The following is a 26,027-nucleotide window of genomic DNA, read 5'->3' as shown; positions in this document are numbered from 1 at the left end:
ATCTTAATTGGTAAACTGCAGAGGTGCCTTGAGATTTTTATCCTAAAGTTTTTAAAAATTGATTTCCAAAGACAGCATTTAAAAAGAGACAATGTTTAATTTTTTCTTTTAGTGAGTGGATTTTTTCAACATTTTTATTTCAGTCACTGACATCTCCCATAGTTATTTTAAGAGTATTAAAAATGTGTAATAGTAGACTTTGATTACTTTGTTACTTTTAAGAAATATCTTTTGGCCACATCCATGACATTCAGAAGTTCCTGGGCCAGGAATCAAACCAATGCCATAGGAGAGACTTGAGCCACAGCAGTGACAACAGTGGATTCTTAACCTACTGAGCCACTAGGGAACACCAAGAAACACTTTTATTGAGTCCATTTTCTCAGCTTATGAAAAAACATGAGATATTAAATAAAACCATGATAAGTTATATTGGGTTACATTGCATGCAGATACTCTAAGTTTTGAACCAGTTGTTTTCAAGACAGTATTTTTCTATGAGGGCGTCTATGAAGAACGGGATCCACAAGTTAATACTTTATAAGTATCATTCACAGTCATAACCTTTCTATGGTTCCAGATACATAGGTTATCTAAAATATGAGACTGCCTTTAACTGAAATTATATCAACTTACTGACTAAATTAAATACTTTTTTAACTAAACATCTTATGCTGAGCAGAGCACAGTAGTAATGTGTGCCTTTTACTAATATAAAATAGTTATGTATTATTTACTATTTATCTGGTAATCAAAACCTTCCAAAATATGTGGCAGATGAGAGAAAGTAATTTTTAAAAATTCTTAAAGGAAAAATTTTGAAAATCCTTTATAACTTCACTTATAAAAAGGAAATTGAATGTTATCTAAAAAAACCTTGAAATTATAAATCCATAATGTTTTTCAGGTCAATTTAAATACAACTTAGAATGAAAAGTGAAATATTAAAGTAAATTATATAACTTATTTTTTTAGCATACATTTTTACTTGTAAATTTTTGGCAATCACTTAAGACTATTATAGAACTTTATTTAAAATTTGATTGAAAAGAAAGATCAGTGGTCTCAGCTGACTCTTTTCTCCTATGTCAAAAAACTAACAGATACTCAAGTAGCTCTTAAACTTGGCATCTGTCTCCTCTCTTTCCCTCAGATCACCAAAATTATAACTGAGAAAAGATCCTCACAGGATCCTCTCAGATTTAAGTGAAATAAAATTAGTGAACTCAAATATCATCAAATAATATAACTGAATAATTTTGATAGTTTTAAAATTGTTTTGATCTAAACATCCAAAACTTACTGAATTTAATGACTGGATTCATATTTGCCATCTAAAATATTATTTTTGATTTATATTGGCTGACCTTCTCTAACAATGGTTTTTTTAAATGAACATCCCTTTTAAATTATTCAAGTTAATCACTGACAATGAATGATAAGCTAGCTTTAGTAGACATAGACACATGCAGAATATTTATTGTGTATGTTAAATTGTACAGGACATTATACTTTTAAGACCAAGATGCAGAAAGATGAAAATCTGACTTAACTCTATTGAAAACCAACTGACTTTTCTATCAGAATCAGTCCATTCTGTCAAAAGACTTATATAAAATTACTAAGAAACACAAAACATGCAAATAAGGGCTAATTCTGTTTTTCAAACTTCACATTTTTCATCTACATTATCAGTGAATCAGTTTAACTTAAAATGTATTAAATAAACTATTTCACAATATAATCTTCCATTTTTTCAGAAATTATTAGAATAAAACTAATTTTTAACAATGAAAAGCTATATATCATAGGAGCTTTATAAACTTTAATAAGAATTGTTTATAGGAGGTTGGATCAAGATGGCAGAAGAGGAGTTCCTGTCGTTTCTCAGTGGTTAACGAATCCACTAGGGACCATGAGGTTGCGGATTCAATCCATGGCCTTGCTCAGTGGGTTAAGGATCTGGCATTGCCATGAGCTGTGGTGTAGGTTGCAGATGTGGCTTGGATCCTGCGTTGCTGTGGCTCTGGTGTAGACCATCAGCTATGGCTCCACTTCAACCCCTAGCCTGGGAACTTCCATATGCCATGGGAGTGCCCCAAGAAATGGCAAAAAGACAAAAAAAAAAAAAAAAAAAAAAAAAAAAAAAAAAAAAAAAAAGGACGGCAGAGGAATAAGATGTGGTTCTCACATTCTCAAACAAACAAATAAAAAACCATCTACATGTAGAACAATTTGCACAGAACATCTAGTAAACACTGGCAGAAGACAAACCTCCCAAAAGGGAAAAAACCCTCCAAATAACTAGGCAGAACAACAGGGGGGAGTAAAAGAGAGGGAGAGAGAAAGGAATCAGGATGGGACTAGCACTCCTGAGAGGGATCTGTGAAAGAGAAAAGGAACCCACACCCTGGCAAGACACCTATCTGAGGGGGAGATCAGCTAAGATGGAGAGACCTCAAAGGCTCAGAGAAAAGCACAGCAGCTGGACTGAGGAGAGCAAAGCAGAGAAAGCTGCACAATTAGTACCACCTCCCAGGACACCACAGCCAGAGATGCTGAGGAGGAGGCTGAGTGCTGAGACTCAGGCTCCTGAGGGCCCTGCAACTAGGAGCAGCCTGTGCCACCTTCCTGCAGGTCCTTGCCACTCTCACGGGCCCAGCAACCAGGCACTGGCTACTAGCCCTGCCCATTGCCTCCATCTCCCTGGAAGCATGCACAGCACCCTAACAAGGGGATAACAGCCTGCACACACTGAGGAAAGAGACAGCAAGCATCCAAACAAAAAGCAGCACTCATGCCAAAAATAAATAGTAAGCCCTCACAAAATACCCAGGGGTACTCTTGCATACAAATAGCCCTCCAAGACCACCATGGTTGTTTTCTCTAAACTCATAGAATGAGAAAAATATAAGCAAAATGAAGAAACTCAGGAACCATTCCCAGTTAAAAGAAGAGGAGAATTCTCCTGAAGGAGCAAACAATGAAACAGACCTCTGCAGTCTAATAGACACAAAGTTCAAAAAGGAGATAGTGAAAATACTGAAGGAATTAAGGCTGAATATCAAGGAATTAAGAACAGATATCAACAGTAATGTAGATTACTTGAGAAAGGAACTAGAAAAGATAAGGAAGAGGCAAGAAAAATTAGAAAATTCATTTTCAGAGACACAAGCTGAGTTAAAGGTAGCGAAGAGCAGAGTGAATAATGCAGAGGAATGAGTCAGTGACATGGAAGATAGAATAACGGCAATCACCCAATCAGGACAGCATAAAGAAAACCAAATGAAAACACATGAAAGCAATATGAGATCTATGGGATAATATAAAGTGGGCCTATCTAAAAATAATATGGATTCCAGAAGGAGAAGAAAAAGAAAGGGGGATGAAAACATATTTGAAGAAATTATGTCTGGAAACTTTCCAAATCTAAAGGAAAAAGATATCAAGATACAGAAAGCACAGAATGCTCCAAACAAGTTGAACCCAAACAGGCCCATATCAAGACATATTACGATATAGCAAAAGTTAAAGATAAAGAGAGGATACTAAAGGTAGCAAGAGAAAAACAAAAAGCTAATTATAGGGAACCTCCATAAGGCTATCAGCTGATTTCTCTACAGAAACACTATGGGCCAGAAGAGAGTGGCAAGATATATTCAAAATTATAGAAGGTGAAAATGTGCAGCCTAGAATACTCTACCCAGCAAGAATATTATTTAAAATAGAAGAAGAAATAACTAATTTCTCCAACAAATGAAAACTAAAATAGTATAGCAATAGCAAAACCACTCTAAAAGAAATACTGAAAGGGCTCATCTAAATAAAAAAGAAGTAAGAAGAAAAAGGATGGAAGAAATCACAACTGGAAAGCAATAACTTAATTAAGCCAGTATACAGATCTAAAAGAAAAAAAAAAAAAAAACCTACTGTAAAAGCAATGACTAACAAAAGGAATGGTAAAAGGATACACATGAAGATGTTAAAAAAAAAAAAAAAAAGAGAGACATCCAAACAATAAAATGTGGAGAAGGAAAGTAATAAAATCTAGACTATTTCTTTTTTTTTTTTTTTTTTTTTTTTGGTAGAATGTGTTTGAGCCTATATGACTATCAGGATAAAGCAAGCAGATATAGGAGGAAGGTTTGACATATTTGAAAAACAGGGCAACAGCAAATCAAAACCAAACAATATAATCACAAAAACTAAAAAGAAGAGGACACAGCATAAAATAAAAGGAAATCATCACACCAAAAAGAAGAAAGGAAGAAAGGAGAAACATAGAATCAACTGAAAAACAAAGTTTAAAATCACAATAAGCACATACTTATGAATAATTTCCTAGAGTTCCCATTATGGCAGAGCAGAAGTGAATCCAACTAGATAGAAACCATGAGGTTGGAGATGGGATTGAGATGGTGGAATAGAAGAACTGGAGCTCAAATTCTCTTCTAAAAACAACAAAATTTACAACTATATGCTGAGAAATCTTCAACCAAATGGACCAGAAACCTTCAAAAAGATATCCTACTCCAGAAGGCCAAGTGGAGGCCACATCAATAGGTAGGAGAGGCAATTATGTGATACAAGCAACCCCATACATCCCGGGTGGGAAGCCCCACAGATTGGAAAGTAACTGATGCACAAAGACGCAACTATAGGAGTGAGACTTCTGAGCCCCATATCAAACTCCCAAGTGTGGGGATCTGGCACTGGAAGAAAGAGCCCCTGGAGAATCTGGCATTGAAGGCCAGTGGAGCTTGTGTGCAGGAGCTCCGTTGGACTGGGGGAAATGGAGACCCCATTCTTAAAAGGTGCACATGGACTTTCACATGCACTGGGTCCCAGGGTAAAGCAGTCTCCATTGGAATCTGGGTCAAACCTGAGAGCAGTACTTGGAGGATCTCCTGGGAAAACAGGGGTGAATATGTGGCTTATTGTGGAGGAAGAACATTGGAAGCAAAGCTCTTGGGAGTATTTGGCAGTGTGCCTTTCTCTGGAGGTGGCCATTTTGGGAAAATCTGGCCCCACCTGTCAGTCAGCATTGAGAAGCCCCAGGGCAAACAACTATCCAAGTGGGATCACAGCCCTGCCCATCAGTAAACAGTTGCCTAAAGTCCTCCCATGCACACAGCCACCTCTAATCCCATCCAGAGACTAAGCCCCACCCACCAGAGGGATTAGAATCACCTCCACATACCAGAGACAAAGCCCCACCCACCAGAGGGATTAGAATCGGCTTCACCTACCAGTGGGCAGGCATCAGCCCCTCCCATCAGGAAGCCTACAGCAAGCCCCTGTACCAACTTCAGCCACAAGGGGGAGGGGCAGACACCAGAAGTAAGAGAGGTTACAACTCTATTATCTATTAAAAGGTCACCATGCCAAAAACCTATAAAAATGAAAAGACAGAACTATAAGACAGATAAGGGAGGAAAAAAAAAAAAAAAAAAAAAACAGAAAATCAGCTAAGTGATGAGGAGATTCTTAGCCTCCAGGAAAAAAAACTTTAGACTGTTGATGCTGAAGAAGATGAAAGACATTGGAAATAAACTGGAGGCAAAGATGGATAACTTACAGGGAACACTGAGCAAAGAGATACAAGATATAAAACTTAAACAAGACGAGATGAAACTACAATAACTGAAATAAAAAATTTACTAGAAGCAGCTAACAGCAGAATACAGAAGGCAGAAGAATGAATAAGCAAGGTCAAGGACAGATTAGTGGAAATTACGGATGCAGAACAGAAAAGAGAAAAAAGACTGAAAACAAATGAAGAGAGTCTGAGAGAACTCTGGGACAATGTTAAGCACACCAACATCCATATTACAGGGGTGCCAGAAGGAGAAGAGAGAGACGACAGAAAAAATATTCCAAGAGATAATAGCTGAAAACTTCCCTAACATGGGAAAGGAACCACTCACTCAAATCCAGGAAGCACAAGTACCATATAAAATAAACCCAAGGAGAAATACACCAAGACAGATATTAATCAAACTGACCAAAATTAAAGTCAAAGAGAAAATCTTGAAAGCAGCTAGGGAAAAGAAACAAATAACATACAAGGGAATCCCAATAAAGTTATTGGGAGATTTTTCAGCAGAAACTCTGCAGGCCAGAAGGGAGTGGCAGGACATATTTAACATGATGAAAGGGAAAAAACCTCCTACCAAATTGCTTTACCCAGCAAGGCTCTCATTCAGATTTGAAGGAGAAATAGTTTCACAGATAAGCAAAAGCTAAGAGAATTCAGCAACACTAAACCAGCTTCACAACAAATACTAAAAGAATTTCTCCAAGCAGAAAAGGCCGCAACCCAAAACAAAAATACCAGAAATGACAAGGCTCACCAGTAATGGTATATATACAGTAACGATACAAAATCATCCATGCACAATTATGCCACCAAAATCAAAAATCATGAGGAGGGTTCAAATGCAGCACAATGGAGATGAACTTGCAATTAAGAAACCAACAACTTAAAACAATTTCATATACACATAGACTCTTATATAAAAACATCGGAATAACTGCAAACCAAAAATCTACAATTGATACACAAACAAATAAGAAAAATCAACTCAAATACAACACTAAAGATAGTCATCACACCACAAGAGGAGAGAACTAGAGAAGAAGGAAGAGAAAAGAGCAACAAAACAAATCCAAAGCAATTAATAAAGTGGCAATAAGAACATACATATCAATAATTACCTTAAATGTTAATGGACCAAACAACCCAACCAAAAGACATAGACTGGCTGAATGGATACAAAAACAAGACCCATATATATGCTGTCTTCAAGAGACCCACTTCACTTCTAGGGACAAACACAAAGTGAAAGTGAGAGGATAGAAGAAAATATTCCATGCAAACGGGAAACAAAAGAAAGCTGGAGTAGCAATACTCATGAGAAGATGAGATAGAAATGATGAACAGACCAGTCATAAGTACTGAAATTGAAACTGTGATTTAAAACCTTCCCACAAACAAAATCCAGGACCAGATGGCTTCACAGGCAAATTCTATCAAACATTTAGAGAAGAGATAATACCTATCCCTCTGAAACTATTACAAAAAATTACAGAAGAAAGGATACTTCCAAACTCATTTTATGAGGCCACCATCATCCTGATACCAAAACCAGACAAAGATACCACAAAAAAAGGAAAACTACAGGCCAATTTCATTGATGAACATAGATGCAAAAATCCTCAACAAAATACTAGCAAACTGCATCCAACAATACATTAAAAGGATTGTACATCATGATCAAGTGGGATTTATCCCAGGGATGCAAGGGTTCTTCAATATCCACAAATCAATCAGTGGGATACACCACATTAACAAACTGAAGAATAAAAATCATATGGTCCTCTCAATGGATGCAGAAAAAGCCTTTAACAAAATCCAACATCCATTTCTGAAAAAAAAAACCCTTCAGAAAGTGGGCATAACGGGAACCTACCTCAACATAATAAAGGTAATATATGACAAACCACAGATAACAACATTCTCAATGGTGAAAAGCTGAAAGAATTCCTGCTGAGATCAGGAACAAGACAAGGATGTCTGCTCTCACCACTCCTATTCAACATAATTTTGGAAGTTCTAGCCACAGCAATCAGAGAAGTAAAAGAAATAAAAGGAATCCAAACTGGAAAGGAAGAATAAAACTATCACTTTTTGCAGATGACATGATACTATATCTAAGGAATCCTAAAGACTCTACCAGAAAACTGTTAGAGCTCATCCATGAATTTGGCAAAGTCGCAGGATACAAAATTAATACATAGAAATCGACATGTCTATACACCAACAATGAAAGATCAGAAAGAGAAATTAGGGAAGAAATCCCACTTATCATCACATCCAAAAGAATAAGATACTTAAGAGTAAACCTACCTAAAAAGACAAAAGACCTGTACTCTGAAAACTATTTGACACTGATGAAAGAAATCAAAGATGACACAAACAGATGGAGAGACATACCATGCTCTTGGATTGGAAGAGTCAATATTATCAAAATAACTATACTACCCAAGGAAATCTACATATTCAATGCAGTCCCTATCAAATTACCAAGGACAGTTTTCACAGAACTCGAACCAAATATTTTAAAGTTTGTTTGGAAGCACAAAAGACCCAGAATAGCCAAAGACATCCTGAAAAAGAGAAATGGAGCTGGAGGCATCAGGCCCCCTGACTTGAGACGATACTACAAAGCTACAGTCAACAAAACCATATGGTACTGGCATGAAAACAGAAATATAGATCAATTTAACAGGATAGAAAGCCCAGAATTAAACTCATGCACCTACAGCCAACTAATCTATGACAAAGGAGGCAAGAATATACAATGGAGAAAGAACAGCTTGTTCAATAAGTGGTGCTGAGAAAACTGGATGGCCACATGGAGAAGAATGAAATTAGAACACTTCCTAATACCCTACACAAAAATAAACTCAAAATAGATTAAAGACCTGGATATACGACCAGACACTATAAAACTCTTAGAGGAAAACATAGGCTAAATAATCTCTGATGTAAACGACTGCAACATCTTCTCAGATCCACCTCTTAGAGTAATGACAGTAAAAACAAAAATTTAAAAAATGGGACCTAATTAAACTTCAAAGTTTCTGCACAACAACGGAAACCCTAAATAAAACAAAAAGACAACCCACCGAATGGGAGAAAATCTTTGCCAACAATCCGACTGACAAGGGATTAATCTCCAAAATTTATAAACACCTTCTGCAGCTCAATACCAAAAAAACAAACAACCCCATCAAAAAAAATGGGCAGAAGATCTAAACAGACAGTTCTCCAAAGAATACATACAGATGGCTAAAAAAACACATGAAAAGGTGTTCAGCATCACTCATTATTAGAGAGAAGCAAATCAAAATCACTATGAGATACCACCTTACACCAGCCAGAATGGCCATCATCAAAAAGTCTACAAACAATAAGTGCTAGAGAGGGTTTGGAGAAAAAGGAACCCTATTACACTGTTGATGGGAATGTAAACTGGTGCAACCACTGTGGAAAACAGTATGGAGATTCCTCAGAAAGCTAAAAATAGAACTACCATTTGATCCAGCAATCCCACTCCTGGGCATCTATCCAGAGAAAACCAAGACTCGCAAAGACCCATGTACTCTGATGTCATTGCAGCACTATTTTCAATAGCCAAGACATGGAAACCACCTAAATATCCATTGACAGAGGAGAGTATCAAGAAGATGTAGTACACAAAGGAATATTACTCAGTCATTAAAAGGAACGAAATACCGGCATTTTTAGCAACATGGATGGACCTAGAAATTACCATGCTAATTCAAGTCAGCCATAAAATGAGACACCAACATCAAATGCTTTCACTGACATGTGGAATCTGAGAAAAGGACAGAATGAACTTCTTTGCAGAACAGATACTGACTCACAGATTTTGAAAAATTTATGGTTTCCAAAGGAGACAATTTGGGGGCTGAAGGGATGCCCTGGGGTTGTGTGATGGAAATCCCATAAGTCTGGATTGTGATGATCATTGTATAACTATATGTGTAATAAATACATTGGAAAAAAAAAAAGTTACCATGAGGTTGCAGGTTCGATCCCTGGCCTCGCTTAGTGGGTTAAGAATCCAGTGTTGCCATGAGCTGCAGTGTAGGTCACAGACGCAGCTCAGATCCTGTGTTGCTGTGGCTGTGGTGTAGACCAGTGGCTACAGGTCCAATTCAACCTCTAGCCTGGGAACATCCATATGCCATGGGTGTAGCCCCCCCAAAAAATAATAATATTAATAATAATTTCCTTAAATGTCAATGGATTGAATACTCCAATCAAAATACTAAAATGGGGGACTGGATTGAAAAAAAAAAGGCCTACAATATGCTGCCTACAAGAGACTTACTTTAAGGCAAATGACACATATAGATTGAAAATGAGGGCATGGAAAAAGATATTTCATGCGAACGGACAAGACAGGAAAGCAGAAGTTCCTATACGCATATCAGACAAAATAGACTTTAAAACTAAGGCCATGAAGAAAGACAAAGGACACCAGTAAATGACAAAAGCTCCACTCAAGAAGAAGATATTACATTCATCAATATATATGCCCCTAATATATGCCCCAAATACAAAGAACAAATACTAACAGACATAAAGGAGGAAATTGATGGGACTACAGTAATAATAGGAGACTTTAACACCCCACTTATATCAATGGACAGATCTTCTGGACAGAAAACCAGTAAGACAACAGAGATACTAAATGACACAAAAGAAAAGTTAGACTTCATTGACATTTTCAGGACATTATATCCAAAAAAAAAATCAGAATATACATTCTTTACAAGTGCACATAGAACATTCTCAAGGATTGACCACATACTGGGGCACAAAACTAACCTCAACAAGTTTAAGAATATAGAAATTATTTCAAGTTTCTTCTCTGACCACAGTGGCATTAAATTAGAGGTCAACCACAGGGAAAGAAATGAGAAAAGATGGTCTACATGGAGACTAAACAACATGTTACTAAAAAACTAATGGGTCAATGTAGGAAATCAAAAGGGAAATTAAAAAATGCCTTGAGACAAATGATAATGAAAACAAAACCATTAAAAATCTATGGGATGCCTCAAAAGCAGTTTTTAGAGGGAAGTTCATAGCATTCAGGCCCTTCTCAGAAAAGAAGAAAAATCTCAAACTGACAACTTACAAAAAGAAGAAGTAACAAAACCTAAAGTTAGCAGAAGGAAAGAAATCCTAAAGATTAGAGAGGAAATCAATAAAATAGAGTTTCAAAAAAACAATAGAAAAAAAATCAATTAAACCAAGAGCTGATTCTTAGAAAGGGTAAACAAAATTGACAAACCTCTGGCCAGACTCACCAAGAAGAGAGAAAAAAAACAAATACATAAAATTATAAATGAAAAAGAAGAAATCTCAATGGATACTACAGAATACAAAAAAAAATAAATAAGTGAATACTATGAACAATTATATGCCAACAAATTTGACAACCTAGAAGAAATGGACAACTTTCTAGAGACATACAGTCTGCCAAAACTGAATCAAGAAGAAATAGATCAATTGAACAGACTGATCACTAGAAATGAAATTGAATTTGTAATAAAAAACACTCCCTACAAACAAAAGTCCAGGGCCAATTCTACCAAACATTCAAACAACTTATATCCATCCTTCTTAAACTTTTACAAAAGGTTGAAGAAGAAGGAATACTCCCAAAGACACTCTATGAAGCCTCCACTACCCCAATACTAAACCAAAGATACTACCAAAAAAGAAAATTATAGGTCAGTATCTTAGATGACTAGAGATGCAAAAATTGTCAACAAAATTTTGGCCAACTGAATCCAACAACATGTAAAAAAGATCACATACCACGATGAAGTGGGATTCATATGAAGTTCATAAGGATGGTTAAACATACACAAATCAATCTACATCATATACCACATTAACAAAAGAAAAGTCAAAAAACACATGACCATCTCAATAGATGCAGAAAAAGCACCTGACAGAATCCAACATCCATACATCCATTCATGATAACAACTCTTACCAAAGCAAGTATAGTGGGAAGATACCATAACAAAATAAAAGCCATTTACAACAAACCCACATACAATATAATACCCAATGGAGAAAAGCTGAAAGCCTTCCCACCAAAATCTGGAACAAGACAAGAATGCCTACTCTCACCACTTTTATTCAACATAGTGTTAGAAGTCCTAGCCACAGCAATCCAACAAACAAAAGAAATAAAAGGTATCCAAGCTGGAAGAGAAGAGGTAAAATCATCACTCTATGCAGATGACGTGATACTTTATATAGAAAACCCTCAGGTCTCCACACAAAAACTACTTGAACTGATCAATGAATTCAGCAAAGCAGCAGGAGACAAGATAAACTTCAGAAATCTATTGCATTTCTCTATACTAACAATGAAGTATTATAAAATGAATAAAAAATACAATATCTTTTAAAATCACACCCCAAAACATTAAAAACCTAGGAATAAACCAGACCAAGGAGGTGAAAAACATATATGCCAAGAATTAAAAAACATTAATCATAGAAATTAAAGAGGATTCAAATAAATGGAAAGATATTCCATGCTCCTGGGTTGGAAGAATTAATATCAAAATGGCCATACCTCCCAAAGCAATCTGCAGATTCAATGCAATCCCTATCAAATTACTCATGACATTTTCCAAAGAACTAGAACAAGCAATCCAAAAATTTATATGGAACAATAAAAGACCCAGAATTGCCAAAGCAACCCTGAGGAACAAAAACCAAGCAGGAGGCATAACTCTCCTAGATTTCAGCCAATATTACAAAGCCACAGTAATCAAGGCAGTGTGGAACTGGTACCAAAAGAGACATACAGATCAATGAAACAGAATAGAGAGCCCAGAAATAAAGGCAGACACCAATGGTCAATTAATCTTTAACAAAGGAAGCAAGAATACAAAAGGGGGAAAAGACAGTCTCTTCAGTAAGTGGTGCTGTCCAAACTCGACAGGTGCATGTAAATCAGTGAAACTAGAACACACCCTTACACCATGCAAAAAAATAAATAAATAAACTCAAAGTGGCTTAGAGACTTATACATAATACAAGACACTATAAAACTTCTAGAAGAGAACATCAGCAAAACATCCTCTGACATCAACCATACAAATGTTTTCTTAGGTCAGTCTCCCAAAGCAGTAGAAATAAAAATAAAATAAAGGAATGGGACCTAATCAAATTTACAAGCCTTTGCACAGCAAATGAAACCATAAAAAAAGAGACACCTGTGGAATGGAAGAAAATAGTTGCAAATGATGCAACTGACAAGGGCTTAATCTCCAAAATATAACTCATTGCAACTCAAAAAAAAAAAAAATTTCATTCAACCCAATTGAATAATGAGAAGACCTGAATAGACATTTCTCCAAATAAGACAGAAAGATGGCCAACAGGCACGTGAAAAAATGCTCAACATCATTAATTATTAGAGAAATGCAAATCAACACTACAATTAGGTACCACCTCACGCCAGTCAGAATGGCCATCATTACTAAGTCTACAAATAACAAATGCTAGAGAGGATGTGGAGAAAAGGGAACCCTCCTTCACTGTTGGTGGGAATGTAAATTGTTACAATCACTATGGAAAACCGTATTGAGGTACCTCAGAAAATTAAATATAGAACTACCATATGATCTAGAAATCCCACTCCCGGGCATACATCTGAACAAAACTTTCATTGAAAAAGATACAGGCACCCATATGGTTACTGCAGCACTATTTACAATAGCCAAGACATGGAAACAACCTAAATGTCCATCAACAGATAAATGGATTAAGAAGCTATGGTACATATACACAAGGGAATATTACTCAGCCATATAAAAGAACAAAATAATGCCATTTGCAGCAACATGGATGGAATTAGAGATTCATACTAAGTGAAGTCAGAAAAAGAAAAATACCATGATATCACTTATATCTAGAATATATAACACAAATGATCCTATGTACAAAAAATAAACAAATTCATGGACATAGAGAACAGACTTGTGGTGCAAAGAGGAAAGTGGAGGGAGTGGATGGACTTGCCATTTGAGGTCAGTAGATGCAAACTATAGCATTTGAAGTGGATCACCAATGAGACCCTGCTGTATAGCACTATATATCTAATCTTTTGTGATGTAACATGGTGGAGGATCACTGAGAAAAAAATGTATATATGTATAACTGGGTCACTGTGCTTACAGTAGAAATTGACAGAACATTGTAAATTAACTATAATAACATTTTTTTAAAAATTGTTTATAAAATATAAAATTCATCAAAATGTTATTCTGCCTTTCTCTGGCATATAAAAAAGGAGGTACAGCATATAATTTAAGGAAATAATTGGATAAAAAGACCCTTAAGTGAAAAACTTGAGAATGGGCACAATCTCTAAATTACAAATGATTTTCTGCATTTAAAGAATTGAGCTTTTAGAATATGGATAAAGTCAAAAAAATTATTAGTTGTTCACTATCAAATTAGAAATAGTTCCTGTCCTAGTTTAATGTGTCAAGGAAAGAAAATCCTTTTCAAAATAAGTGTCTGTGAAATTCTTGGTTGTTTGAATCCTTAGATAAGGAAGTTCACAAAGTCAGCTCATCTTCTGGCCTTCAAACTAGAAGACTGCTGTTATTAAATTAGCATTAAATTAATAAGCAATGTACCCTTTGGGGAGCTAGGTTCAAATATAATAAGGCTAAATTTTGATTACTTTTTCCAAATCAAGTAAATTATTTTGTACCATAGGAGTTTATTGAAATAAAAATTTATATGAACATTTCAGCAATTCCCTCTTTATTAAATCCAAGCATTGCAATTTTTAAGCATTAACATATTTACAGTCATGAAATAAGGAATGACTGCCAATACCAAAAGATCACTGACCTTACTGATAGTTAAGTTTTAAACTCAGTCTCAGTAAACTGATTGTATGGTTCCTAATATAGTGTTACTGAGAATCAGATATTAAGCAGATATCACTCAGCAGGTATCAAAAACGCTCTGCATTTGTTTGCTAGGGCTTTCTTAAATTACCTCATATTAGGTGACTTAAAGCAGTAGAAATGTTTTCTCTGACAGTCCTGGAGCCTTGAAGTCTGAAATCAAAGCATTGGCAGAACCATGTTCTCTCTGAAGGCTCTAGAGAATAGTCCTTCCTGCCTCTTCCAGCTTCAGGCAGCTCCCAGCCATCCCTGGCATTCTTGGACTTAGAGCTGCATCATTCCAAATCTCTGTCTCTGTCTTTGCATAGCTGTCCCCATCCCCGTCTCTGTGTGTGTACTCTCTCCCCATATAAGAACACCAGTTACTGGATTTAGGGTCCACTTCAAGATCCTTAATTAAATCTACAGACTTTTCAAATAAGATCATATTCATAGAAACTAGGAATTAGAATTTAAATGTATCTTTCTGGGTTATACAATTCAATAAACCATAGCCTCTAAGTAATTACACTAAAAATTTTGAATTGGTTCATTCCTTCTTCTAAGAATTGTTAAGATTTTGCTAAACATATCAATATATAACCAGTTTTAGTATGTTAGAAATGAGATGGGGTATATAAAGAGGAAGAGTGGTTATCTTTGTTTGTAATTACTTGTCTTCACCTTAATCTCTGAAATAATTACATTTCTAATAGGATAAAAAGAAAAGTTATCTGACCCTGACTGATAAAAGTACATTCCTCATGAAAGAAACAAAAAAGAACAAGTACAACTATTCTGTGTTAAGGTTACTACTTTGACGTACAGCTTACTTGGAAGTTCAATTTCATTGATTATTGAATTCATTTCTACTCTATACATTTGTCAGTATAATTCTTTAGTTGTAATTATATCTACCATTTTGGGATATATGAATTAATTTTATTGTCTTAATGGTATTATAACTATGGATATTGAAAAGGTTTGTTTGTTTTTCTTTAATATCCTGAATCAGGAGTTCCCACTGTGGTACAGCAGGCAGGTTCCATCCCCAGCCCAGGGTAATTGTAACTATTTTCCTTGAATTTTCCTTTTTTATGTATATATTTACCTACATACACATGACAGTGTGGTTTGAGTTGAAATATTAAATGCATTTCTCACTGCGTGTAGTTGATAAAACAAGATGTGAAAAACCCTGAACTATTTTGTCCTCTACCCATTCACTTTTAAAGGATATCTTGGTTGCATCCTTTAAGCAACAAAGCTTCTATAATTCATGTGCACATTTTCGTGTGGATTATAAGTCTTCAGCTTATTTCCACAGTATGTAGGAGCTAGATTGCTGGATCCCATGATAAACTTTTGTAAGAAACTGCCAAAGTGTCTTGTAAAGTGGCTGCACAGTTTTACGTTCCCACCAGCAATGAATGAGAGTTCCTGTTGCTCTGCATTCTTGCCAGCATTTAGAATTGCCAGCTTTTTGGATGTTAACCATTGGAGAGTTTGGCTCAATGTTGATTTGGGTTTTTTTTTGTTTTGTTTTGTTTTGTTTTGTTTTGACTGCATCTTCACACAACATATGGAAGTTCCTAGGCCAGGGATCAAATCCAAGCTGCAGCTGTGACCTATGCCATAGCAGCGGCAATGCCAGATCCTTAACCCACTACCCATGCCGGTATTTTCTATTCAGCCACATTTTATTTAAAAAAAAAAAATCCACAAAATTGTTGCAACTTATAAAACTGATTTCATAACCAGTAAAAAAAAAAAAATGAATAGGTAAACTGTGACATAGCCATACAATGATATATTATTCAACAATAAAAAGAAACATGCTATTAAGACATGAAAGGACATGGAGGAAAATTAAAAGGATACTGCTAAGAAAAAAAATATGAAAGGGCTACATACTATATGATTCCAAACATATAACATTGTATTAAAGGTGACTCTATGTTGACAGTAGAAAAATCAGTGATTACCAGAGCTTCAGAGTAGGAGGGGAGGGATCAATAGGTAGAGCACATGGATTTTTAAGGCAATCAAACTGCGCTACATGATACCATCAATGGGAACGTATATTATACATTTGCCTAAAACCATAGAATTACTAATACAGAGTGAACACTAATGTAAACACTAGAATTTAGTTAATAATGTATCAATATTGGTTAAGAAATGTACCATATGTTACTATGAGAAACTGTGGGGAGAGGAAATATATGGGAAAGAAACACTCTGTACTCAACTTTCAGCTAATATAAAACTTTTAAAAGTTAAAATTTATTCATAAAAAAATCAAATTATGTTTCTTTTTATCCCAAGTCAAGTTTGACTGAAACAATGCAGCCCTTGAGAGTTATCTAGGATTACCTTCCTGACCCATGATGCCTGGTTTATGAGCAATCATTCTATTTTCCTCTTTTGTATACTTTCTGGAGCTCTGTTACAATGCTATCTAAAAGCCAGCAAATAAATCAAACCTGAATTTGAGAACTAAATCTCTAAATGTAAACTTATTAGCATTTTAGATTTTCTATCCAGCAGGAAATTAGTTAATCAATTTATTTTAATTATTTGGCCTGTAGGATCTCTCTCAAAATCTCTAAAATAGTATTAGACAGGGGCTGAAAATTTCATTTTAAAAAAGCCATTTCCTATTAATTCTATAATATTTTATATTCAATAACAATAGTATGTGTTAAATGACAGCATCAATACCCTAATAGACACTTAATTTTTCATTTCCTGTGTCTCTTTGGTCCTTCATAAGGCAGAGCTATCCAATGCCACAGAATATACCTTTCCCCTTTTGGCAATTTTATTACTGAACTTATTTGAAGGTTTCCATGTTTGTGTAATAATACATGACAAATTAATATTAGGAGCACATCATGGAGCCACACAGAAAAAAAAAATTGTATCTTCAAGAATATGTTTTTTATCCTTGCACAATACTACCACAAACACCCCCCAAATTTTTAAAGTGCAAAACATCAAGAAAACCTGTTTTGGAGTATGGAGATTTGGTTTGTTTTCTATGGGGACAAATTATGCCAAACAACAAATTCAAATGATATTAACTAAGTTTATTATGGTTTCTATGAAGTTATATTATTTTAAATATCTATAATGCTGCCTTCTGCTTTTAAACACTACATAAAACTTTACAACATATATAGTAGAATTTGATATATAAAGGGGGAGATAGTACAAATAGTTGATAGAAATAATTTAACCTTGTTGCAACCTTTACATGATCTTCTGTGGAATGAAGCATAAAATCTTGTTTTTGATTTCTCATTTCCCCAAGATTAATAGAATGTAAAGGATCCAGAAACTATTATATCTACCTAGGGAATATGGAAGTTTTTTGTACAATATACTACATAGCATCTAACTGAAAATCTAATTAAGTAGAACTGTAGATGGTAGAGGAATTTACGTGCTTTCAATTCCCTGTGTTCTTTGCTGACCTGTAGATAAATTTCAGCTTGCTATCTTCAGATAATAAAGTCCACTAACAACAATGGCTTTTCATTAAGTAAATGCCCTGTGATTGTCAACTCAACTGTGTGCCTCTCTCCTTAATGTGGACCCAAAATGCTTAGGTAAGTTTAAACTATCATGAAATATTTATTTGGTTGCATTTGTGAATTATATAGTACTCATGTGAATAATTGTGAAGTAGATGCAGTTTCCCTTTCAGCTTTTATGTTTGTGTTTCCTTCCTCCCATTTGATGGTCCTTTGCCCAGGTGGCTTTTGCCCCATTGTCATTTTCTTGGCTTCCAGGGAACTCATGTTGTGGCTATTCTGTATGGCACCCAGTTTTCTATAAAGTTGGGGATTTTCCCAAGATACTTTAGCAAGGGCATGAGCTCTCAGCAAGCACTGATGGTCCCAGGGTGTAGGCTGCTCCAGCCTTCCAATAACATAGACCTATTGATGCTAAGCAGGCATGAGGCAAAGATTAAAAATATATATATATAAAAAAACTACTAGTTATAGGAAATTATCAGGATTATATAGGCAACATAAAGATACTTCCCTAATTAAGTTACTTCTTATGTTGTCTCGATCTATCTTTAATGACAACAAATGAACTTTGCAGGAGCTAAATTTGGATTCCTACTGTTTGTCCATAAGCTCAAAGATTCCCTATACCACATGGTCTCACTTTGTCTCTAAATAGTCTTAGAATACATGAGAAAGCAGACTTCCGAAGGATACAGCCTTGTCAGACTTAATCAGTTCCTTGGAAAGAGATAGTAAAAACAGCCAGTGTGTACAAAACTAAAAGTGCTCATAAAAGAGATGGCCAAAGCTTTCCTATTATATGCATCCCACATTCATTCCGGTACTGGGGTTCTGGAAACAAAATATTTAAGGAAAAACTTAAATAAGGAGTGTTACTTTGGTTTTTTTATCATGCTAAAAAAATGACAAACAAAGGAATCTCAAATAAGACCTGTGTTGGGGGTTGCTAGTACTGTACATTTTAAACTTTGCAGAGAGACTACATTTTTTTCCAAAAGCTCTTTTCTCAGAGAGAAGGTAATATCCATAGGTGGGCCAAATCTAAATATGGTAGATCCACAGTGCCAAAATTAACTTGTCCCAGTAGAGTTCGAGTTCATTTTCAACCTTCGGGTTAAGGACAATTGGCAGCAAATTCTATCCTGGCAAAAACAATACCAAGAAGCTATCCTCAGACACCACTGAGTCTAGGTTTCATTTGCCAGGCCCATTTGGTGCTTACATCAAGCTACATACTCCATCTTAACTTTTAGTAGTGATAAAGTTGATGTGGTTCATATGGTTTTTACTCTTTTTTGAATTTATCAGTTTTTAAATCCCAGTGAAGAAAAAACACAATAGTTGATAACCTCGAAGATCCTAATATTTGCACTCAGTCTAACATCTTGAAACATATCTCCTGATAGTTATGTTTTAATTGGAGCAGTTATTATTTTATTCCCCCAAAATGTATTACTAAACAACACCATCACAAATCATCGTGGGAATAATACATACCTCTCAGATCATCATCTCCCTGGGTAATGTTTTCCTGACGAATGTCTTTTATATTTTTAACATCCAAATTTCATAGAATGTTAATTTTTCTTGATGCATGTTGATCAGCTGATGTCTACATAAAAGTAGTCTATAATTTTGTCCCCAAAACTCAACAAAATGGTACATGGGAAAAGTCTTGAATTACAACCAGATAAAGGTAAGAGGACATCAGCAGAACTATGTATAGACATTTTGAAAAGGATGCCAACTATTAACATTGGCCAAGTATGTCTGAGATATCCCTGGAGCTGAAGGAGGCATCAATGCCTGATGGATCATAAAGATGGACTGGGAGGTCCTTAATTACCTCTATGGTCTGATTACTCCCAATCTGCAATCTCTATCCATTATCACTTTTGAATGTTAACCCACATATACAGTTCCTGATGAACATTTCCATTTAAATGTTCAATGTGTCCAACGATTCAATGTTTTCTTTCAAAAGTCTGCCTATATTCTTTAGCTCAGGAACTGTTCCACCATCCACCGTGATGTCCAAATAAGAATAAATTTTACTCATATCTCACTGAAACGCCTATAAGTCATTAAATCTCATTGGGGAAATTTCCATAACTCTAATTAAGTCCATCAAGTTCTCTCTCCACTGTTTCTAACCTTACTGAGGTTGCCAAGATCTTCTGGACCATCATCCAGTGGACCAACTGCCTTATTTCTGGCAGATCTTAAATAGGCTATTCACACTGTATTGAGAACACTTCTAAAATATAAATATAATCATGCTAATCCTCAGCTTAAAACTAGTCAATGAGTAAAACCTCATTTCCCTAAAAAATTTTCTAGGAACACTTTAATCACATGCCCTTTCATTCTCTGTTCAACTATACGGAATGTTAGTTCCCTAGTGCTCTTTTGCATCTAGACCTCTGCACCACAAGATTATACAAGCTGAAATATTGTTCCAACACCTCCACTTTTTTCTTCACCTAACTACTCCTACTAATCTTTTACAGCTCTAATGATATAGGCTTTGTGTCAGGAAGTCTTCTTTGGCATTAAACATCAAGCCAGGTATTCCATGTGTTCCATAATACCTGGCACTTAGCCCTCTTTGCCTCTTACTACTTTGAACTGTAATGGAATAATAGTGGTGTGAACCTTTTACTAGCTACAAACACAATCCTTGCAGAGACCCTGTCCTTGTTATATTGCCAATGTTTGGTGCAGGTCTTAACACATAACAAGTGTTCAATCTATACGTCCTAAAAATATTGAGGAAGACTAAGAGGAAAGTCTTAGTCACTTCCAGAAACATGGACATTGACAATGAAGACAGACAATAATTATTTTAGCTTAGAAATATATTGAGATTAAAGAAGTAGAACTAGAATTCCCGAGGGAACATTTTGATAGAGATTTGGCAATATAAAATTGAGCTTCTGATTATAGGTATAGGTTTTAGCCACACAAATGTTGGTGACAACTGAAGTGCTAAAAGAAAACTAGGTTGTTGGTATAAAAAACAACAAATATTGGTAAGAAATGATGAAAGTGTTTAAAGGACTAAGAAATAAACATTTCTTTCGGCTTTCTGTTAATACAGTGGAGGTTAGTAGACATTTGTTCGCTTTGCTAACTAGCCTAAAAAACCAGCTGATATAAAGTATCACTGTTTAATACCAGCTTTTTTTCCCTCAGAATAATAAAGTACAAAAAAATCCAGAGATGCCTTTTTTTTAATGCTTTTTAGGGCCACACCTGTGGTATTCGGAGGTTCCCAAGCTAGGGGTCTAATTGGAGCTATGGCTGCTGGCCTAAGCCATAGCCACAGCAACACCAGATCCAAGCTGTGTCTGCAACCTACATACAGCACAGCTCATGGTGATGCCAGATCCTTTAACCCACTGAGCAAGGCCAGGGATCAAATCTTTGTCCTCAGATTCACTTCTGCTATGCCACAACAGGAACTCTCAGAGATGCTTTGATTAAAATTTAGTATCTATTTTGATGTAAATAAAGGAATAGTTAATAGTATATATTTAAGCATGTTAAAAGAGTATCTTTAAGATGCCAGAAAATTTTACGAATTTCCTTTAAGGGATCTTTGGGAAAACTGAAGCAGTTAGTCACAAAAGAATAAGGAAATTATTGAATAGGAAGAAAGCATAAAATCATGTTTTTATTGACAATATTTAATGGGCATAGGTTTATAAGAACATTATTTTTTTCAATTTAGTTTCACACTGTTTTCAGTAAATGGGCAAAAACAGAGTGAAAATATTTCTCCAAATAATTACACTTTCCCAAATGGATTCATATTGATTTGTGAAAGCTTCTCCTCTCCCTCAAAATGATATTTGTCATTTACACATGCCAATCACCATGTTTAGTTAATTGTAATACGGTGATACTATAGAAAATGGAAATAAATATTTCCAGTTGAAGCCATGAGTTCTTGAAAATCTTTCACATCAAAAAGGAGAAAATATGTCCTAATATTTAGAAATGTTCTTGGGAGTTCCCGTCATGATGCGGCAGAAATGAATCCAATTAGGAATCCATGAGGTTGTGGGTTCAATCCCTGGCCTCACTCAGTAGGTTAAGGATCCTTGAGCTGGTGTAGGTTGCAGACAAGGCTCAGATCCTGCGTTGCTGTGACTGTGGTGTAGGCCAGAAGCTGTAGCTCCAATTCGACCCCTAGCCTGGGAACCTCCATGTGCTGCAAGAGAGGCCCTAAAAAGCAAAAAGCAAAAGGAAAAAAAAAATAGAAAATGTTCTCTTTTCCTTAATCTTATTAATTTTTATAGCAATAGCACGAGTTGTTTGAGATATAGTTTGTAATAAAATATAAGAAAGTATCATTTGAGCTAATTAGAAAATTTCAACACATCAAAGATTAGTAACAGGCATATTTTTGCTATTACCATACAATTTTTTTCATCCCCAGGTTATGCAGAGATTGAGGGAGATACCTAGCAATTAAGACACTGGCAGACCAAAATACAATTCACCAATCCGCTATGGAATGCACATTTCTAGAGCTGGAAAGGGCTTGATCATTATTCAAATCCAACATCCTCATATTACACATTGAGAAACTAAAGTGACAAGGATACACATACAATCTGTATACGTCATACAATACTTACCATGCTCAGAAAAATCACCACATGCTTCCAACCTTCTCCTCAGAACCTAGCTGGAGGAGAGATGATATGCCAGTCACTGCCAAGCTCTATTTTTTTTAGTGTGGCCAGTAATAAATATTCTTTAAATACTTTTCTATTCCAGACACTACTATTGGCTGAAGTTCAGTGGTGAATATCACAGATTATAGACAATATTCCCATTTTCATTGTCTTCTATTGTAAGAGACCAAAAGTAAATCAGAATCATAACAACAAATGCAGTATAGAATCAGTCATCCCTTGGTGTCCATACTGGATTGGTTTTAGGACTCACATGGATAGCCAAATCTTCAGAGCTCCAGTTCCTTTTATAAAAGGGCATTCTATTTGCATATAACCTATGCACATCCTCCTGTACATATTAAATTATCTCTGGATTACTTATAATATGTAATACAATATAAGTTATATGCAGGTAGGTATAAATACAATTTAAATACTACGTAAATAGTTGCTACTGCACAGCAAATTCAAACTTTGCCTTTTGGAAAGTTCTGGATTTTTTTTCTATATTTCTGATCTATAATTGGTTGAATCTGAGGATGCAGACTCTGCAGATACAGTGGACTTACTGTACACATGTTGGATATAATTATATAATAAATGATATTAAAATATCATACATAGAATTGAAATAGAAGGATATAATAAAGAATATCTTACTGGTTACTTTAAATTAGGGCTTGGGGGAATCCTCTGTGATAGGTGACATCAACGTATGATTTGAGAAACAAGAGAGAGCGAGGTGTGAGAAGATCAAAGGGAAAGGTTCCAGGAAAATGAGACAGGTAGTGCAGAGGCACTAAACTGGGGGCGAACTTGGCTCTTTCAGGGAACATAAAAGGAGGCCAATGTCCCTGAAGATCAAGGGTCGGGGAAATCATATGAGATAAAGTCATAGATGGGGCAGGGGATGAATCACACAGGGCTTGGGGGTACAGCATTTTATTTTTCATGTAATGGAAAACTATTGAATCATCTTAATTTGGGGAGGGAAGTAGGGGGAGCAATATGATAATCTGATTTGAGATTCTGAAAGTTCGAGTGAGAAGAATGGACATGCAGATGGCAAAAGTGAAAGCAGGAAGACTAGTTAGGCTATTTGGTTAATAATGGTAATCACGGCAAGAAATAGTCATGGTTTGCGCAAGGCAGTAGCAGTGAGGATGGCAGTAAGTGTGTGCAGATTCGGGATACAATTCAGAAATAGGTTGGGTTGGATTGGACTTGCTTTACTGAATGGCAAAAACAAAATGAGGAAAAGAGATTGCAACTTGGAAGTCTGACAAATGGCACCCTGATCTATCTAACCAGCGGGGGCAGGTGGGGGTGTGGGGGGTGAATCTAAGGAGCAGCTTTCTAGAGTGAGAAAGAAAACCTTTATCAGTTGGTCTGAATATCAAATTCCTTTCTCAGAAAACTGAGGAAGTTTGGGGCCATTTTAAGTCTTGATCAATTAATTTACTAGCTGAATGAAAAACTAGGACATTACCAAGGCTGTTGTATACCAATTACTGTTCATTGCTTTAAGCGGGATAAACCTGATCTGTCTAGATATACTTTTCACAAGATTTTTACTCTGGAGAAGCTCAAAGAACACTTCATTTCTTAGGAAACCCCTGTAATCTCTCATATTAACATAATCAGTAAGGAGTTATAATAAGCCAATAATTAAATGCATTAGTTTGGCCAACAACCTTCTTTTTGTGTGGTTATCTTCCCCTCAGGATAATATTATTTTGTTTTGTATTTTTTCTAGTTTTGAAAAATAACTGACACATCACTGTATATGTTTAAGGTACACAACATGATGGTTTGATTGACATATTGTGAAATGACAACCTGATGGTTTGATGACATATTGTGAAATGACTACCACAATAGGTTGGTTAATATCCATCATCTCATAGCAACACAACAAAATTTCTCCTTAAGATAGTAGGCCCTAAGAGTTCTCATCATATTTTTCCAATGTTAACTATAGTGAGCATGTTATACACTACATCCCTAGTATTTATCTTATAACTGAAAGTTTGTGCCTTTTGACCAATTTCCTATCCCCCACTTGGTCTTCACAAGTGCAGTCTTTTTTCTATGAGGTATTTTTTAAAATTAGATTCTAAATGAATTTGTATTTATGACTTATTTTATTTAGCATAAAGGTCCATCCCTGTTGTCCTAAAGAGTAAGATTTCCTTATCTTGATGGATGAATAATATTCCATCATACACATGAACTACAACTTCTTTATCCATTAACCCATCAATGGACATTTAGGTCATTTCTGTGTCTATCTTTTAATGAAAGAAATTTACATCTTTAAATATGAAAAGTTGTGTGTAGTTTAGTTGATGTTGCTGCTATTGATTTGAGTTTTTGCTAACTTTGAGTTAGTATTTTTATTTCTTTTGTATATACCCCATTAGTGGAATTGCTAGATTATATGGTAGTTCTACTTTTAATTTTTTGAAGAATCTCTGAATTGTTTTCCATTGTCTCTGGACCAATTTATAATCCCAGCAACAGTGCACAAAGATTCCCTTTTCTCCACATCCAAACCAACATTTTGGCCATTCATAATGATATCAATTCTAATACAAGTTGGTATTTAGATTTTTCTCTAGTTTTTATTCATGCTTGATTTTTTTTAACTTTATCAAGGAGGCCTAACAGTCTTATCACAAATTTCTACTGTATGAGATGTTAATAAGTTATACTATGTAGTCCAGGAGTAGTTCTCCAAATTTAGAGTAAAGTGGCTTTAAAGTTAGCTTCTATTAAAAAATAATTGGAGATACCTTGTGACTTTTGAAGCTAATCTCTTTTCAGAAGTTTTAAAAACTCATAAGGGCAGCAACATCTTAAATGAAAACAAGAGTACTTTTCTAAAGGTAGTCAGTAGATTTAATTTTAACAAAGATAGAAAATTGATTTTATAACTTTTTTACATATATAAAGTCTCACTGACCATGTCAAAAAATAAAGTTACTTAAAGTTCTCCTGTGGCATGGCAGGTAAAAGATCCAGTATTGCTGCAGCTGTCACACGGGTCATAACAATGGCGTGGGTTCAATCCCTGGCCCTAGATCTTCCACATGCTGTGCGTGAGGTAAAAAAAAAAAAAAAAAAAAAAAAAAAAAGACAAAAACAAAATCCCCTCCAAAACAAAACAAGTTATTGAAGCCTTAAGCTGAAGAAGTACAAACAAAAATACAGCTACCTCTTTTTATGCAAGACTTAAAAAAAATTCTTGATAAGTGATACATCA

The 26,027-nt window shown here is 35.3% G+C and overlaps 1 protein-coding gene across 3 annotated transcripts in view; it reads right to left on the bottom strand.

The window, feature by feature from the left end:
- The window catches only part of CHODL (chondrolectin), a 420,685-nt gene that overhangs the window by 57,502 nt on the left and 337,156 nt on the right, over nucleotides 1-26,027 (bottom strand). For 2 of the 3 annotated variants that reach the window (XM_021070837.1, XM_013981213.2), the window contains exon 5: nucleotides 22,721-22,770. The exons of the other annotated variant lie outside the window; for it this stretch is intronic. The gene's annotated coding sequence lies outside the window, so the exon portion shown is untranslated. The remainder of the gene's footprint in view (nucleotides 1-22,720; nucleotides 22,771-26,027) is intronic. 3 annotated transcript variants of the gene reach the window in all.

This window comes from Sus scrofa, chromosome 13 (assembly GCF_000003025.6).
Source record: "Sus scrofa isolate TJ Tabasco breed Duroc chromosome 13, Sscrofa11.1, whole genome shotgun sequence".
In the NCBI taxonomy this organism is placed as follows: Eukaryota; Metazoa; Chordata; class Mammalia; order Artiodactyla; family Suidae; genus Sus; species Sus scrofa.
Note: the sequence above shows the minus strand (reverse complement) of the source record. Positions and strands in the feature narration are given on the sequence as shown.